General features: G+C 49.3%; 17 non-coding genes across 17 annotated transcripts; 11 read left to right on the top strand and 6 right to left on the bottom strand.

Annotated features, from left to right (window-relative positions):
- Positions 1-1,459: 1,459 nt before the first annotated feature.
- On the bottom strand, positions 1,460-1,532 carry Trnav-uac (transfer RNA valine (anticodon UAC)). The gene has a single exon. It is a non-coding gene; the product is annotated as a tRNA-Val (tRNA).
- Positions 1,533-1,767: 235 nt separating this feature from the next.
- Trnap-cgg (transfer RNA proline (anticodon CGG)) lies at positions 1,768-1,839 on the top strand. Its single transcript has one exon. It is a non-coding gene; the product is annotated as a tRNA-Pro (tRNA).
- A 1,852-nt stretch (positions 1,840-3,691) lies between these two features.
- Trnap-ugg (transfer RNA proline (anticodon UGG)) lies at positions 3,692-3,763 on the top strand. Its single transcript has one exon. It is a non-coding gene; the product is annotated as a tRNA-Pro (tRNA).
- A 602-nt stretch (positions 3,764-4,365) lies between these two features.
- Trnav-uac (transfer RNA valine (anticodon UAC)) lies at positions 4,366-4,438 on the bottom strand. Its single transcript has one exon. It is a non-coding gene; the product is annotated as a tRNA-Val (tRNA).
- Positions 4,439-4,673: 235 nt separating this feature from the next.
- Trnap-cgg (transfer RNA proline (anticodon CGG)) lies at positions 4,674-4,745 on the top strand. The gene has a single exon. It is a non-coding gene; the product is annotated as a tRNA-Pro (tRNA).
- A 1,864-nt stretch (positions 4,746-6,609) lies between these two features.
- On the top strand, positions 6,610-6,681 carry Trnap-ugg (transfer RNA proline (anticodon UGG)). The gene has a single exon. It is a non-coding gene; the product is annotated as a tRNA-Pro (tRNA).
- A 602-nt stretch (positions 6,682-7,283) lies between these two features.
- On the bottom strand, positions 7,284-7,356 carry Trnav-uac (transfer RNA valine (anticodon UAC)). The gene has a single exon. It is a non-coding gene; the product is annotated as a tRNA-Val (tRNA).
- A 235-nt stretch (positions 7,357-7,591) lies between these two features.
- Trnap-cgg (transfer RNA proline (anticodon CGG)) lies at positions 7,592-7,663 on the top strand. Its single transcript has one exon. It is a non-coding gene; the product is annotated as a tRNA-Pro (tRNA).
- Positions 7,664-9,531: 1,868 nt separating this feature from the next.
- On the top strand, positions 9,532-9,603 carry Trnap-ugg (transfer RNA proline (anticodon UGG)). Its single transcript has one exon. It is a non-coding gene; the product is annotated as a tRNA-Pro (tRNA).
- Positions 9,604-10,205: 602 nt separating this feature from the next.
- On the bottom strand, positions 10,206-10,278 carry Trnav-uac (transfer RNA valine (anticodon UAC)). The gene has a single exon. It is a non-coding gene; the product is annotated as a tRNA-Val (tRNA).
- Positions 10,279-10,513: 235 nt separating this feature from the next.
- On the top strand, positions 10,514-10,585 carry Trnap-cgg (transfer RNA proline (anticodon CGG)). The gene has a single exon. It is a non-coding gene; the product is annotated as a tRNA-Pro (tRNA).
- A 1,856-nt stretch (positions 10,586-12,441) lies between these two features.
- Positions 12,442-12,513, top strand: Trnap-ugg (transfer RNA proline (anticodon UGG)). The gene has a single exon. It is a non-coding gene; the product is annotated as a tRNA-Pro (tRNA).
- A 602-nt stretch (positions 12,514-13,115) lies between these two features.
- Trnav-uac (transfer RNA valine (anticodon UAC)) lies at positions 13,116-13,188 on the bottom strand. Its single transcript has one exon. It is a non-coding gene; the product is annotated as a tRNA-Val (tRNA).
- A 235-nt stretch (positions 13,189-13,423) lies between these two features.
- On the top strand, positions 13,424-13,495 carry Trnap-cgg (transfer RNA proline (anticodon CGG)). The gene has a single exon. It is a non-coding gene; the product is annotated as a tRNA-Pro (tRNA).
- A 1,855-nt stretch (positions 13,496-15,350) lies between these two features.
- On the top strand, positions 15,351-15,422 carry Trnap-ugg (transfer RNA proline (anticodon UGG)). The gene has a single exon. It is a non-coding gene; the product is annotated as a tRNA-Pro (tRNA).
- A 602-nt stretch (positions 15,423-16,024) lies between these two features.
- Positions 16,025-16,097, bottom strand: Trnav-uac (transfer RNA valine (anticodon UAC)). Its single transcript has one exon. It is a non-coding gene; the product is annotated as a tRNA-Val (tRNA).
- Positions 16,098-16,332: 235 nt separating this feature from the next.
- Positions 16,333-16,404, top strand: Trnap-cgg (transfer RNA proline (anticodon CGG)). Its single transcript has one exon. It is a non-coding gene; the product is annotated as a tRNA-Pro (tRNA).
- Positions 16,405-16,885: the final 481 nt, after the last annotated feature.

Here is a 16,885-nt window from a genome sequence, read left to right as displayed (position 1 = left end):
TTTTTTTTTTTTTTGGTGTCTGACCTACTTTGAAAGATTTTGTAGTCGATTTACTTACCACTATCGCTGTTGGAAGGAGGAAACCACGTGATAATCACACAGTATTCTAGAGACGATCAGGTAATGAAAATTTAGAATAAGTAAAACAGTATCAAAAGAAGTTGTGTGGTGGAGCGGCACATGCAATTCACGCTTCCTAGATGATCGTTGCTGCATAGAATAATTATTTTGTCTGTGGCGTCTTCAGTATTCGTCTTCTGGAAGTTTTGCTTGCAGTATATTCTTCAATATTTTCATTATGAGTTGGTGCTTGCTTTCCCGATGTTATTTTGTTTAGTGCATTCGCCTTCTCTTAACCCTGAGAAACCACATACGGAAACTGAGGCACTGCCGGCTGTTCATAAGCAGAGTTCGATGAAGTTATTTCGCTTTTTATTCGGCGCCTTTAATATTCTTCTCATCAGTGGTGAGTGCTGCCTGCAGAAAGCGCTTATCTTGCGAATTCACGTGAAAGTTTGTGTTCCCTGGGAGATGCACTACTTGTGATTAGCTTGAGTGGTGCGGGCAGGTGGCTCGTTGGTCTAGGGGTATGAAGAGTAAGACGCCTGTTATATCACGTGGATATAACAAGAAGTCGACACGGTAGCTCAGCGTGTACGGCCAGAGAGCCGGTTGGCCTCTGTAATAAAAAAACTGAGTGGATGGATCAACCACCGAACTTGAACAGGATGTCTTACGACGTCCGCAACGACCGAACACAACGATCAACAATGAACAAAATGCAAAAAAAAAAAAAAAAGGGGTATGATTCCTGCTTTGGGTGCAGGAGGTCCCGGGTTCAAATCCCGGACGAGCCCTGCCATTTTGACCGTGCTGAAGAGTAGGTGGAACTCAGTCCCGGTTGCAGCTCCTCAATGAAGAGTAAGACGCCTGTTATATCACGTGGATATAACAAGAATCCGGCACCAGTAAAGTACGTAGGTGGAATTCGGTAGAAAGGCAGACGGTAATTTTTCTTGCAACGGAAAACAAGGTTGTCTTTGCGGAATATGTGCACCGTGAGTGGAGATTCAGCTTGATTGTGCGACAGTCTACCTTCATCTTACTAGCGACGGCAACAACCAATGGGTGGGACGTAAGACTGAGCGTGGCTAAGAGTTTCTCATTATTAGTTACCTTCACACTTTGTCACAGCCGTGACAAGGCGAGTAGCGCGAGCTCAGGATAGCCAGTAGGAAGCGCACCTGAAGTAGCCCTGAAGAACCGGGTTGTATATTTTGCCAGCCATAATGGAGCTAGGGGCGTTCTCAGTTACCAAATACCGGTGCAATAAGAGAGCAACAGTATTTGACAGTAAAATGACGCCCTATCCATCTAGAATATGACATTGATTGTCTCTGCATACGCATCCGTGAGGTCATCCCGGAAATGAAATCCGATATACGGATTAAAATTGTTGTGTTCCCGCCCGGGATCGAACCGGGGACCTTCTGCGTGTAAAGCAGACGTGATAACCGCTACACCACGGAAACGACGGTTCGTCTGATGTGCCACCCGGAGACTCGTGGTAGCAACAGTTTTCCTTCTGTGTTAGCAAGGGCATCGGCTACGAGCTCCCTCCGATTCGTGAGGTTCCTATAGTACAAGAAGTCGATGAAAACAATCCAACCGCGACAGCCAGAGAGAACGCTGGGTGAGCTGCAGCCGTACATGGTGAGACCATCAACGGTGGCGTCATTCACATGCAGTGTGTTTTCGGAACGAACAGGCTCGTTGGTCTAGGGGTATGATTCCTGCTTCGGGTGCAGGAGGTCCCGGGTTCAAATCCCGGACGAGCCCTTGCGTTTTGTACAACGGTGTGCTAACAAACCGCATGGCGGCGGCTGTTTCGCGCATTTCCAGGCCTCCAAGTCAGCGCTAAATCCGACAACCAGTTCTGAAACAGTTTCATTTGAGCCATGTGCACCCTGCTGGTGGAACGTTTGAAGTTGATTTAAATGGTCACAGTAGAGATCGTAGCAAGTGTCTTGCTGAGTGCGACGAAAACTTGTTTCCGCCCGCAATCGAACCGGGGACCTTGTGCGTGTTAGGCAGACGTTATAACCGCTACACCACGGAAACTGCTACGCTCTGCCCTCCACATGTGATACAACTTGTAGGACGATCGCCATTGTGGCGTAAAAATCACTTTGCGGAAACGCACAATGCCGGTATTTCGCATTCGTGTGAAACAATCGACAGCACCCTTGACTGCCTGAATGCCATGTCGAATAAGAGCTCAAGAAGTCATCGGAAACGCTCGAGGGAGAGTCCTCAGCAGCATCTGCTGCTCTTTCTTTCCTTACGAGATACCGTCGATTCGCGCAGTCGTTATTGCAAAAGATGTCACCAAAGGCGATCGCTTCGTTAGCGGCACGGCGCCTGGGCTCGGCGGCAGCCAGCTCTACATGGAGGCACCAGCAGCCCCAGCCCCTCCAGGCCGCCGCCGGCGCCACAGCGCAAGGAGTCGGCGCCCGCCCTGCAATGCCCCCTGTCGTTGCACATTCCACCCGCCTTTTATCCTCTCCATGTCTGACTCACTACCCTAAATGACGCTGCAGTCGACGTGCTTATTACTATCGCTTTTGGAAGAACCAAGGCGCAGTATTCTAGTGACGAACCGGTATTGCAAATTTGGATTAAGTAAAAATTTATTGTGTGGTCGAGCGACACCCCCGTCTCGCTCTTCCTAGATGATCGCTGCTGCGCGGAGTAACTCCTAGCGCGCCGATGGCTTCAGAGTTGGTCTTCTCGAAGTTTTGCTTTTGCACTGCATTCCGCAATCTTATAGTTACGTGCTTCGGTTTCCCGACGTTCTTGTGTTTAGTGCGTTCGGCTTCTCTTAACCCTTAGCCACCGCTTGCCGAAATTTCCACACTGTCATCTGTCGATCTGCAGAGCTCGATGAAAGTACCGCGGCCGTTCCTGAGCTCGTGAAACGGCCGAATCTGTAGTTGTTTCCAGATCTCTCCCACACAACGGCCTCCCGGAAGCTTGGATTACAGGAGTACGCCACTACTCCCAGCCGCTGAATTACCTTTGAAGCAGAATGACATGAGCTACACGCAGCTCCGATTTTTTTTTTTTTTTTTTTTTGGTGTCTGACCTACTTTGAAAGATTTTGTAGTCGATTTACTTACCACTATCGCTGTTGGAAGGAGGAAACCACGTGATAATCACACAGTATTCTAGAGACGATCAGGTAATGAAAATTTAGAATAAGTAAAACAGTATCAAAAGAAGTTGTGTGGTGGAGCGGCACATGCAATTCACGCTTCCTAGATGATCGTTGCTGCATAGAATAATTCTTTTGTCTGTGGCGTCTTCAGTATTCGTCTTCTGGAAGTTTTGCTTGCAGTATATTCTTCAATATTTTCATTATGAGTTGGTGCTTGCTTTCCCGATGTTATTTTGTTTAGTGCATTCGCCTTCTCTTAACCCTGAGAAACCACATACGGAAACTGAGGCACTGCCGGCTGTTCATAAGCAGAGTTCGATGAAGTTATTTCGCTTTTTATTCGGCGCCTTTAATATTCTTCTCATCAGTGGTGAGTGCTGCCTGCAGAAAGCGCTTATCTTGCGAATTCACGTGAAAGTTTGTGTTCCCTGGGAGATGCACTACTTGTGATTAGCTTGAGTGGTGCGGGCAGGTGGCTCGTTGGTCTAGGGGTATGATTCCTGCTTTGGGTGCAGGAGGTCCCGGGTTCAAATCCCGGACGAGCCCTGCCATTTTGACCGTGCTGAAGAGTAGGTGGAACTCAGTCCCGGTTGCAGCTCCTCAATGAAGAGTAAGACGCCTGTTATATCACGTGGATATCACAAGAATCCGGCACCAGTAAAGTACGTAGGTGGAATTCGGTAGAAAGGCAGACGGTAATTTTTCTTGCAACGGAAAACAAGGTTGTCTTTGCGGAATATGTGCACCGTGAGTGGAGATTCAGCTTGATTGTGCGACAGTCTACCTTCATCTTACTAGCGACGGCAACAACCAATGGGTGGGACGTAAGACTGAGCGTGGCTAAGAGTTTCTCATTATTAGTTACCTTCACACTTTGTCACAGCCGTGACAAGGCGAGTAGCGCGAGCTCAGGATAGCCAGTAGGAAGCGCACCTGAAGTAGCCCTGAAGAACCGGGTTGTATATTTTGCCAGCCATAATGGAGCTAGGGGCGTTCTCAGTTACCAAATACCGGTGCAATAAGAGAGCAACAGTATTTGACAGTAAAATGACGCCCTATCCATCTAGAATATGACATTGATTGTCTCTGCATACGCATCCGTGAGGTCATCCCGGAAATGAAATCCGATATACGGATTAAAATTGTTGTGTTCCCGCCCGGGATCGAACCGGGGACCTTCTGCGTGTAAAGCAGACGTGATAACCGCTACACCACGGAAACGACGGTTCGTCTGATGTGCCACCCGGAGACTCGTGGTAGCAACAGTTTTCCTTCTGTGTTAGCAAGGGCATCGGCTACGAGCTCCCTCCGATTCGTGAGGTTCCTATAGTACAAGAAGTCGATGAAAACAATCCAACCGCGACAGCCAGAGAGAACGCTGGGTGAGCTGCAGCCGTACATGGTGAGACCATCAACGGCGGCGTCATTCACATGCAGTGTGTTTTCGGAACGAACAGGCTCGTTGGTCTAGGGGTATGATTCCTGCTTCGGGTGCAGGAGGTCCCGGGTTCAAATCCCGGACGAGCCCTTGCGTTTTGTACAACGGTGTGCTAACAAACCGCATGGCGGCGGCTGTTTCGCGCATTTCCAGGCCTCCAAGTCAGCGCTAAATCCGACAACCAGTTCTGAAACAGTTTCATTTGAGCCATGTGCACCCTGCTGGTGGAACGTTTGAAGTTGATTTAAATGGTCACAGTAGAGATCGTAGCAAGTGTCTTGCTGAGTGCGACGAAAACTTGTTTCCGCCCGCAATCGAACCGGGGACCTTGTGCGTGTTAGGCAGACGTTATAACCGCTACACCACGGAAACTGCTACGCTCTGCCCTCCACATGTGATACAACTTGTAGGACGATCGCCATTGTGGCGTAAAAATCACTTTGCGGAAACGCACAATGCCGGTATTTCGCATTCGTGTGAAACAATCGACAGCACCCTTGACTGCCTGAATGCCATGTCGAATAAGAGCTCAAGAAGTCATCGGAAACGCTCGAGGGAGAGTCCTCAGCAGCATCTGCTGCTCTTTCTTTCCTTACGAGATACCGTCGATTCGCGCAGTCGTTATTGCAAAAGATGTCACCAGAGGCGATCGCTTCGTTAGCGGCACGGCGCCTGGGCTCGGCGGCAGCTCTACATGGAGGCACCAGCAGCCCCAGCCCCTCCAGGCCGCCGCCGGCGCCACAGCGCAAGGAGTCGGCGCCCGCCCTGCAATGCCCCCTGTCGTTGCACATTCCACCCGCCTTTTATCCTCTCCATGTCTGACTCACTACCCTAAATGACGCTGCAGTCGACGTGCTTATTACTATCGCTTTTGGAAGAACCAAGGCGCCGTATTCTAGTGACGAACCGGTATTGCAAATTTGGATTAAGTAAAAATTTATTGTGTGGTCGAGCGACACCCCCGTCTCGCTCTTCCTAGATGATCGCTGCTGCGCGGAGTAACTCCTAGCGCGCCGATGGCTTCAGAGTTGGTCTTCTCGAAGTTTTGCTTTTGCACTGCATTCCGCAATCTTATAGTTACGTGCTTCGGTTTCCCGACGTTCTTGTGTTTAGTGCGTTCGGCTTCTCTTAACCCTTAGCCACCGCTTGCCGAAATTTCCACACTGTCATCTGTCGATCTGCAGAGCTCGATGAAAGTACCGCGGCCGTTCCTGAGCTCGTGAAACGGCCGAATCTGTAGTTGTTTCCAGATCTCTCCCACACAACGGCCTCCCGGAAGCTTGGATTACAGGAGTACGCCACTACTCCCAGCCGCTGAATTACCTTTGAAGCAGAATGACATGAGCTACACGCAGCTCCGATTTTTTTTTTTTTTTTTTTTTTTTTTTTTTTTTTTTTGGTGTCTGACCTACTTTGAAAGATTTTGTAGTCGATTTACTTACCACTATCGCTGTTGGAAGGAGGAAACCACGTGATAATCACACAGTATTCTAGAGACGATCAGGTAATGAAAATTTAGAATAAGTAAAACAGTATCAAAAGAAGTTGTGTGGTGGAGCGGCACATGCAATTCACGCTTCCTAGATGATCGTTGCTGCATAGAATAATTCTTTTGTCTGTGGCGTCTTCAGTATTCGTCTTCTGGAAGTTTTGCTTGCAGTATATTCTTCAATATTTTCATTATGAGTTGGTGCTTGCTTTCCCGATGTTATTTTGTTTAGTGCATTCGCCTTCTCTTAACCCTGAGAAACCACATACGGAAACTGAGGCACTGCCGGCTGTTCATAAGCAGAGTTCGATGAAGTTATTTCGCTTTTTATTCGGCGCCTTTAATATTCTTCTCATCAGTGGTGAGTGCTGCCTGCAGAAAGCGCTTATCTTGCGAATTCACGTGAAAGTTTGTGTTCCCTGGGAGATGCACTACTTGTGATTAGCTTGAGTGGTGCGGGCAGGTGGCTCGTTGGTCTAGGGGTATGATTCCTGCTTTGGGTGCAGGAGGTCCCGGGTTCAAATCCCGGACGAGCCCTGCCATTTTGACCGTGCTGAAGAGTAGGTGGAACTCAGTCCCGGTTGCAGCTCCTCAATGAAGAGTAAGACGCCTGTTATATCACGTGGATATAACAAGAATCCGGCACCAGTAAAGTACGTAGGTGGAATTCGGTAGAAAGGCAGACGGTAATTTTTCTTGCAACGGAAAACAAGGTTGTCTTTGCGGAATATGTGCACCGTGAGTGGAGATTCAGCTTGATTGTGCGACAGTCTACCTTCATCTTACTAGCGACGGCAACAACCAATGGGTGGGACGTAAGACTGAGCGTGGCTAAGAGTTTCTCATTATTAGTTACCTTCACACTTTGTCACAGCCGTGACAAGGCGAGTAGCGCGAGCTCAGGATAGCCAGTAGGAAGCGCACCTGAAGTAGCCCTGAAGAACCGGGTTGTATATTTTGCCAGCCATAATGGAGCTAGGGGCGTTCTCAGTTACCAAATACCGGTGCAATAAGAGAGCAACAGTATTTGACAGTAAAATGACGCCCTATCCATCTAGAATATGACATTGATTGTCTCTGCATACGCATCCGTGAGGTCATCCCGGAAATGAAATCCGATATACGGATTAAAATTGTTGTGTTCCCGCCCGGGATCGAACCGGGGACCTTCTGCGTGTAAAGCAGACGTGATAACCGCTACACCACGGAAACGACGGTTCGTCTGATGTGCCACCCGGAGACTCGTGGTAGCAACAGTTTTCCTTCTGTGTTAGCAAGGGCATCGGCTACGAGCTCCCTCCGATTCGTGAGGTTCCTATAGTACAAGAAGTCGATGAAAACAATCCAACCGCGACAGCCAGAGAGAACGCTGGGTGAGCTGCAGCCGTACATGGTGAGACCATCAACGGTGGCGTCATTCACATGCAGTGTGTTTTCGGAACGAACAGGCTCGTTGGTCTAGGGGTATGATTCCTGCTTCGGGTGCAGGAGGTCCCGGGTTCAAATCCCGGACGAGCCCTTGCGTTTTGTACAACGGTGTGCTAACAAACCGCATGGCGGCGGCTGTTTCGCGCATTTCCAGGCCTCCAAGTCAGCGCTAAATCCGACAACCAGTTCTGAAACAGTTTCATTTGAGCCATGTGCACCCTGCTGGTGGAACGTTTGAAGTTGATTTAAATGGTCACAGTAGAGATCGTAGCAAGTGTCTTGCTGAGTGCGACGAAAACTTGTTTCCGCCCGCAATCGAACCGGGGACCTTGTGCGTGTTAGGCAGACGTTATAACCGCTACACCACGGAAACTGCTACGCTCTGCCCTCCACATGTGATACAACTTGTAGGACGATCGCCATTGTGGCGTAAAAATCACTTTGCGGAAACGCACAATGCCGGTATTTCGCATTCGTGTGAAACAATCGACAGCACCCTTGACTGCCTGAATGCCATGTCGAATAAGAGCTCAAGAAGTCATCGGAAACGCTCGAGGGAGAGTCCTCAGCAGCATCTGCTGCTCTTTCTTTCCTTACGAGATACCGTCGATTCGCGCAGTCGTTATTGCAAAAGATGTCACCAGAGGCGATCGCTTCGTTAGCGGCACGGCGCCTGGGCTCGGCGGCAGCTCTACATGGAGGCACCAGCAGCCCCAGCCCCTCCAGGCCGCCGCCGGCGCCACAGCGCAAGGAGTCGGCGCCCGCCCTGCAATGCCCCCTGTCGTTGCACATTCCACCCGCCTTTTATCCTCTCCATGTCTGACTCACTACCCTAAATGACGCTGCAGTCGACGTGCTTATTACTATCGCTTTTGGAAGAACCAAGGCGCAGTATTCTAGTGACGAACCGGTATTGCAAATTTGGATTAAGTAAAAATTTATTGTGTGGTCGAGCGACACCCCCGTCTCGCTCTTCCTAGATGATCGCTGCTGCGCGGAGTAACTCCTAGCGCGCCGATGGCTTCAGAGTTGGTCTTCTCGAAGTTTTGCTTTTGCACTGCATTCCGCAATCTTATAGTTACGTGCTTCGGTTTCCCGACGTTCTTGTGTTTAGTGCGTTCGGCTTCTCTTAACCCTTAGCCACCGCTTGCCGAAATTTCCACACTGTCATCTGTCGATCTGCAGAGCTCGATGAAAGTACCGCGGCCGTTCCTGAGCTCGTGAAACGGCCGAATCTGTAGTTGTTTCCAGATCTCTCCCACACAACGGCCTCCCGGAAGCTTGGATTACAGGAGTACGCCACTACTCCCAGCCGCTGAATTACCTTTGAAGCAGAATGACATGAGCTACACGCAGCTCCGATTTTTTTTTTTTTTTTTTTTTTTTTTTTTTTTTTTTTTTTTGGTGTCTGACCTACTTTGAAAGATTTTGTAGTCGATTTACTTACCACTATCGCTGTTGGAAGGAGGAAACCACGTGATAATCACACAGTATTCTAGAGACGATCAGGTAATGAAAATTTAGAATAAGTAAAACAGTATCAAAAGAAGTTGTGTGGTGGAGCGGCACATGCAATTCACGCTTCCTAGATGATCGTTGCTGCATAGAATAATTCTTTTGTCTGTGGCGTCTTCAGTATTCGTCTTCTGGAAGTTTTGCTTGCAGTATATTCTTCAATATTTTCATTATGAGTTGGTGCTTGCTTTCCCGATGTTATTTTGTTTAGTGCATTCGCCTTCTCTTAACCCTGAGAAACCACATACGGAAACTGAGGCACTGCCGGCTGTTCATAAGCAGAGTTCGATGAAGTTATTTCGCTTTTTATTCGGCGCCTTTAATATTCTTCTCATCAGTGGTGAGTGCTGCCTGCAGAAAGCGCTTATCTTGCGAATTCACGTGAAAGTTTGTGTTCCCTGGGAGATGCACTACTTGTGATTAGCTTGAGTGGTGCGGGCAGGTGGCTCGTTGGTCTAGGGGTATGATTCCTGCTTTGGGTGCAGGAGGTCCCAGGTTCAAATCCCGGACGAGCCCTGCCATTTTGACCGTGCTGAAGAGTAGGTGGAACTCAGTCCCGGTTGCAGCTCCTCAATGAAGAGTAAGACGCCTGTTATATCACGTGGATATAACAAGAATCCGGCACCAGTAAAGTACGTAGGTGGAATTCGGTAGAAAGGCAGACGGTAATTTTTCTTGCAACGGAAAACAAGGTTGTCTTTGCGGAATATGTGCACCGTGAGTGGAGATTCAGCTTGATTGTGCGACAGTCTACCTTCATCTTACTAGCGACGGCAACAACCAATGGGTGGGACGTAAGACTGAGCGTGGCTAAGAGTTTCTCATTATTAGTTACCTTCACACTTTGTCACAGCCGTGACAAGGCGAGTAGCGCGAGCTCAGGATAGCCAGTAGGAAGCGCACCTGAAGTAGCCCTGAAGAACCGGGTTGTATATTTTGCCAGCCATAATGGAGCTAGGGGCGTTCTCAGTTACCAAATACCGGTGCAATAAGAGAGCAACAGTATTTGACAGTAAAATGACGCCCTATCCATCTAGAATATGACATTGATTGTCTCTGCATACGCATCCGTGAGGTCATCCCGGAAATGAAATCCGATATACGGATTAAAATTGTTGTGTTCCCGCCCGGGATCGAACCGGGGACCTTCTGCGTGTAAAGCAGACGTGATAACCGCTACACCACGGAAACGACGGTTCGTCTGATGTGCCACCCGGAGACTCGTGGTAGCAACAGTTTTCCTTCTGTGTTAGCAAGGGCATCGGCTACGAGCTCCCTCCGATTCGTGAGGTTCCTATAGTACAAGAAGTCGATGAAAACAATCCAACCGCGACAGCCAGAGAGAACGCTGGGTGAGCTGCAGCCGTACATGGTGAGACCATCAACGGTGGCGTCATTCACATGCAGTGTGTTTTCGGAACGAACAGGCTCGTTGGTCTAGGGGTATGATTCCTGCTTCGGGTGCAGGAGGTCCCGGGTTCAAATCCCGGACGAGCCCTTGCGTTTTGTACAACGGTGTGCTAACAAACCGCATGGCGGCGGCTGTTTCGCGCATTTCCAGGCCTCCAAGTCAGCGCTAAATCCGACAACCAGTTCTGAAACAGTTTCATTTGAGCCATGTGCACCCTGCTGGTGGAACGTTTGAAGTTGATTTAAATGGTCACAGTAGAGATCGTAGCAAGTGTCTTGCTGAGTGCGACGAAAACTTGTTTCCGCCCGCAATCGAACCGGGGACCTTGTGCGTGTTAGGCAGACGTTATAACCGCTACACCACGGAAACTGCTACGCTCTGCCCTCCACATGTGATACAACTTGTAGGACGATCGCCATTGTGGCGTAAAAATCACTTTGCGGAAACGCACAATGCCGGTATTTCGCATTCGTGTGAAACAATCGACAGCACCCTTGACTGCCTGAATGCCATGTCGAATAAGAGCTCAAGAAGTCATCGGAAACGCTCGAGGGAGAGTCCTCAGCAGCATCTGCTGCTCTTTCTTTCCTTACGAGATACCGTCGATTCGCGCAGTCGTTATTGCAAAAGATGTCACCAGAGGCGATCGCTTCGTTAGCGGCACGGCGCCTGGGCTCGGCGGCAGCTCTACATGGAGGCACCAGCAGCCCCAGCCCCTCCAGGCCGCCGCCGGCGCCACAGCGCAAGGAGTCGGCGCCCGCCCTGCAATGCCCCCTGTCGTTGCACATTCCACCCGCCTTTTATCCTCTCCATGTCTGACTCACTACCCTAAATGACGCTGCAGTCGACGTGCTTATTACTATCGCTTTTGGAAGAACCAAGGCGCAGTATTCTAGTGACGAACCGGTATTGCAAATTTGGATTAAGTAAAAATTTATTGTGTGGTCGAGCGACACCCCCGTCTCGCTCTTCCTAGATGATCGCTGCTGCGCGGAGTAACTCCTAGCGCGCCGATGGCTTCAGAGTTGGTCTTCTCGAAGTTTTGCTTTTGCACTGCATTCCGCAATCTTATAGTTACGTGCTTCGGTTTCCCGACGTTCTTGTGTTTAGTGCGTTCGGCTTCTCTTAACCCTTAGCCACCGCTTGCCGAAATTTCCACACTGTCATCTGTCGATCTGCAGAGCTCGATGAAAGTACCGCGGCCGTTCCTGAGCTCGTGAAACGGCCGAATCTGTAGTTGTTTCCAGATCTCTCCCACACAACGGCCTCCCGGAAGCTTGGATTACAGGAGTACGCCACTACTCCCAGCCGCTGAATTACCTTTGAAGCAGAATGACATGAGCTACACGCAGCTCCGATTTTTTTTTTTTTTTTTTTTTTTTTTTTTGGTGTCTGACCTACTTTGAAAGATTTTGTAGTCGATTTACTTACCACTATCGCTGTTGGAAGGAGGAAACCACGTGATAATCACACAGTATTCTAGAGACGATCAGGTAATGAAAATTTAGAATAAGTAAAACAGTATCAAAAGAAGTTGTGTGGTGGAGCGGCACATGCAATTCACGCTTCCTAGATGATCGTTGCTGCATAGAATAATTCTTTTGTCTGTGGCGTCTTCAGTATTCGTCTTCTGGAAGTTTTGCTTGCAGTATATTCTTCAATATTTTCATTATGAGTTGGTGCTTGCTTTCCCGATGTTATTTTGTTTAGTGCATTCGCCTTCTCTTAACCCTGAGAAACCACATACGGAAACTGAGGCACTGCCGGCTGTTCATAAGCAGAGTTCGATGAAGTTATTTCGCTTTTTATTCGGCGCCTTTAATATTCTTCTCATCAGTGGTGAGTGCTGCCTGCAGAAAGCGCTTATCTTGCGAATTCACGTGAAAGTTTGTGTTCCCTGGGAGATGCACTACTTGTGATTAGCTTGAGTGGTGCGGGCAGGTGGCTCGTTGGTCTAGGGGTATGATTCCTGCTTTGGGTGCAGGAGGTCCCGGGTTCAAATCCCGGACGAGCCCTGCCATTTTGACCGTGCTGAAGAGTAGGTGGAACTCAGTCCCGAGTGCAGCTCCTCAATGAAGAGTAAGACGCCTGTTATATCACGTGGATATAACAAGAATCCGGCACCAGTAAAGTACGTAGGTGGAATTCGGTAGAAAGGCAGACGGTAATTTTTCTTGCAACGGAAAACAAGGTTGTCTTTGCGGAATATGTGCACCGTGAGTGGAGATTCAGCTTGATTGTGCGACAGTCTACCTTCATCTTACTAGCGACGGCAACAACCAATGGGTGGGACGTAAGACTGAGCGTGGCTAAGAGTTTCTCATTATTAGTTACCTTCACACTTTGTCACAGCCGTGACAAGGCGAGTAGCGCGAGCTCAGGATAGCCAGTAGGAAGCGCACCTGAAGTAGCCCTGAAGAACCGGGTTGTATATTTTGCCAGCCATAATGGAGCTAGGGGCGTTCTCAGTTACCAAATACCGGTGCAATAAGAGAGCAACAGTATTTGACAGTAAAATGACGCCCTATCCATCTAGAATATGACATTGATTGTCTCTGCATACGCATCCGTGAGGTCATCCCGGAAATGAAATCCGATATACGGATTAAAATTGTTGTGTTCCCGCCCGGGATCGAACCGGGGACCTTCTGCGTGTAAAGCAGACGTGATAACCGCTACACCACGGAAACGACGGTTCGTCTGATGTGCCACCCGGAGACTCGTGGTAGCAACAGTTTTCCTTCTGTGTTAGCAAGGGCATCGGCTACGAGCTCCCTCCGATTCGTGAGGTTCCTATAGTACAAGAAGTCGATGAAAACAATCCAACCGCGACAGCCAGAGAGAACGCTGGGTGAGCTGCAGCCGTACATGGTGAGACCATCATCGGTGGCGTCATTCACATGCAGTGTGTTTTCGGAACGAACAGGCTCGTTGGTCTAGGGGTATGATTCCTGCTTCGGGTGCAGGAGGTCCCGGGTTCAAATCCCGGACGAGCCCTTGCGTTTTGTACAACGGTGTGCTAACAAACCGCATGGCGGCGGCTGTTTCGCGCATTTCCAGGCCTCCAAGTCAGCGCTAAATCCGACAACCAGTTCTGAAACAGTTTCATTTGAGCCATGTGCACCCTGCTGGTGGAACGTTTGAAGTTGATTTAAATGGTCACAGTAGAGATCGTAGCAAGTGTCTTGCTGAGTGCGACGAAAACTTGTTTCCGCCCGCAATCGAACCGGGGACCTTGTGCGTGTTAGGCAGACGTTATAACCGCTACACCACGGAAACTGCTACGCTCTGCCCTCCACATGTGATACAACTTGTAGGACGATCGCCATTGTGGCGTAAAAATCACTTTGCGGAAACGCACAATGCCGGTATTTCGCATTCGTGTGAAACAATCGACAGCACCCTTGACTGCCTGAATGCCATGTCGAATAAGAGCTCAAGAAGTCATCGGAAACGCTCGAGGGAGAGTCCTCAGCAGCATCTGCTGCTCTTTCTTTCCTTACGAGATACCGTCGATTCGCGCAGTCGTTATTGCAAAAGATGTCACCAGAGGCGATCGCTTCGTTAGCGGCACGGCGCCTGGGCTCGGCGGCAGCTCTACATGGAGGCACCAGCAGCCCCAGCCCCTCCAGGCCGCCGCCGGCGCCACAGCGCAAGGAGTCGGCGCCCGCCCTGCAATGCCCCCTGTCGTTGCACATTCCACCCGCCTTTTATCCTCTCCATGTCTGACTCACTACCCTAAATGACGCTGCAGTCGACGTGCTTATTACTATCGCTTTTGGAAGAACCAAGGCGCCGTATTCTAGTGACGAACCGGTATTGCAAATTTGGATTAAGTAAAAATTTATTGTGTGGTCGAGCGACACCCCCGTCTCGCTCTTCCTAGATGATCGCTGCTGCGCGGAGTAACTCCTAGCGCGCCGATGGCTTCAGAGTTGGTCTTCTCGAAGTTTTGCTTTTGCACTGCATTCCGCAATCTTATAGTTACGTGCTTCGGTTTCCCGACGTTCTTGTGTTTAGTGCGTTCGGCTTCTCTTAACCCTTAGCCACCGCTTGCCGAAATTTCCACACTGTCATCTGTCGATCTGCAGAGCTCGATGAAAGTACCGCGGCCGTTCCTGAGCTCGTGAAACGGCCGAATCTGTAGTTGTTTCCAGATCTCTCCCACACAACGGCCTCCCGGAAGCTTGGATTACAGGAGTACGCCACTACTCCCAGCCGCTGAATTACCTTTGAAGCAGAATGACATGAGCTACACGCAGCTCCGATTTTTTTTTTTTTTTTTTTTTTTTTTTTGGTGTCTGACCTACTTTGAAAGATTTTGTAGTCGATTTACTTACCACTATCGCTGTTGGAAGGAGGAAACCACGTGATAATCACACAGTATTCTAGAGACGATCAGGTAATGAAAATTTAGAATAAGTAAAACAGTATCAAAAGAAGTTGTGTGGTGGAGCGGCACATGCAATTCACGCTTCCTAGATGATCGTTGCTGCATAGAATAATTCTTTTGTCTGTGGCGTCTTCAGTATTCGTCTTCTGGAAGTTTTGCTTGCAGTATATTCTTCAATATTTTCATTATGAGTTGGTGCTTGCTTTCCCGATGTTATTTTGTTTAGTGCATTCGCCTTCTCTTAACCCTGAGAAACCACATACGGAAACTGAGGCACTGCCGGCTGTTCATAAGCAGAGTTCGATGAAGTTATTTCGCTTTTTATTCGGCGCCTTTAATATTCTTCTCATCAGTGGTGAGTGCTGCCTGCAGAAAGCGCTTATCTTGCGAATTCACGTGAAAGTTTGTGTTCCCTGGGAGATGCACTACTTGTGATTAGCTTGAGTGGTGCGGGCAGGTGGCTCGTTGGTCTAGGGGTATGATTCCTGCTTTGGGTGCAGGAGGTCCCGGGTTCAAATCCCGGACGAGCCCTGCCATTTTGACCGTGCTGAAGAGTAGGTGGAACTCAGTCCCGGTTGCAGCTCCTCAATGAAGAGTAAGACGCCTGTTATATCACGTGGATATAACAAGAATCCGGCACCAGTAAAGTACGTAGGTGGAATTCGGTAGAAAGGCAGACGGTAATTTTTCTTGCAACGGAAAACAAGGTTGTCTTTGCGGAATATGTGCACCGTGAGTGGAGATTCAGCTTGATTGTGCGACAGTCTACCTTCATCTTACTAGCGACGGCAACAACCAATGGGTGGGACGTAAGACTGAGCGTGGCTAAGAGTTTCTCATTATTAGTTACCTTCACACTTTGTCACAGCCGTGACAAGGCGAGTAGCGCGAGCTCAGGATAGCCAGTAGGAAGCGCACCTGAAGTAGCCCTGAAGAACCGGGTTGTATATTTTGCCAGCCATAATGGAGCTAGGGGCGTTCTCAGTTACCAAATACCGGTGCAATAAGAGAGCAACAGTATTTGACAGTAAAATGACGCCCTATCCATCTAGAATATGACATTGATTGTCTCTGCATACGCATCCGTGAGGTCATCCCGGAAATGAAATCCGATATACGGATTAAAATTGTTGTGTTCCCGCCCGGGATCGAACCGGGGACCTTCTGCGTGTAAAGCAGACGTGATAACCGCTACACCACGGAAACGACGGTTCGTCTGATGTGCCACCCGGAGACTCGTGGTAGCAACAGTTTTCCTTCTGTGTTAGCAAGGGCATCGGCTACGAGCTCCCTCCGATTCGTGAGGTTCCTATAGTACAAGAAGTCGATGAAAACAATCCAACCGCGACAGCCAGAGAGAACGCTGGGTGAGCTGCAGCCGTACATGGTGAGACCATCAACGGTGGCGTCATTCACATGCAGTGTGTTTTCGGAACGAACAGGCTCGTTGGTCTAGGGGTATGATTCCTGCTTCGGGTGCAGGAGGTCCCGGGTTCAAATCCCGGACGAGCCCTTGCGTTTTGTACAACGGTGTGCTAACAAACCGCATGGCGGCGGCTGTTTCGCGCATTTCCAGGCCTCCAAGTCAGCGCTAAATCCGACAACCAGTTCTGAAACAGTTTCATTTGAGCCATGTGCACCCTGCTGGTGGAACGTTTGAAGTTGATTTAAATGGTCACAGTAGAGATCGTAGCAAGTGTCTTGCTGAGTGCGACGAAAACTTGTTTCCGCCCGCAATCGAACCGGGGACCTTGTGCGTGTTAGGCAGACGTTATAACCGCTACACCACGGAAACTGCTACGCTCTGCCCTCCACATGTGATACAACTTGTAGGACGATCGCCATTGTGGCGTAAAAATCACTTTGCGGAAACGCACAATGCCGGTATTTCGCATTCGTGTGAAACAATCGACAGCACCCTTGACTGCCTGAATGCCATGTCGAATAAGAGCTCAAGAAGTCATCGGAAACGCTCGAGGGAGAGTCCTCAGCAG

The sequence above is a fragment of the Schistocerca nitens genome, chromosome 2 (genome assembly GCF_023898315.1).
Source record: "Schistocerca nitens isolate TAMUIC-IGC-003100 chromosome 2, iqSchNite1.1, whole genome shotgun sequence".
NCBI lineage: Eukaryota > Metazoa > Arthropoda > Insecta > Orthoptera > Acrididae > Schistocerca > Schistocerca nitens.
The sequence above is the reverse complement of the archived record's forward strand: the minus strand, read 5'-3'. Positions and strand labels throughout refer to the sequence as shown.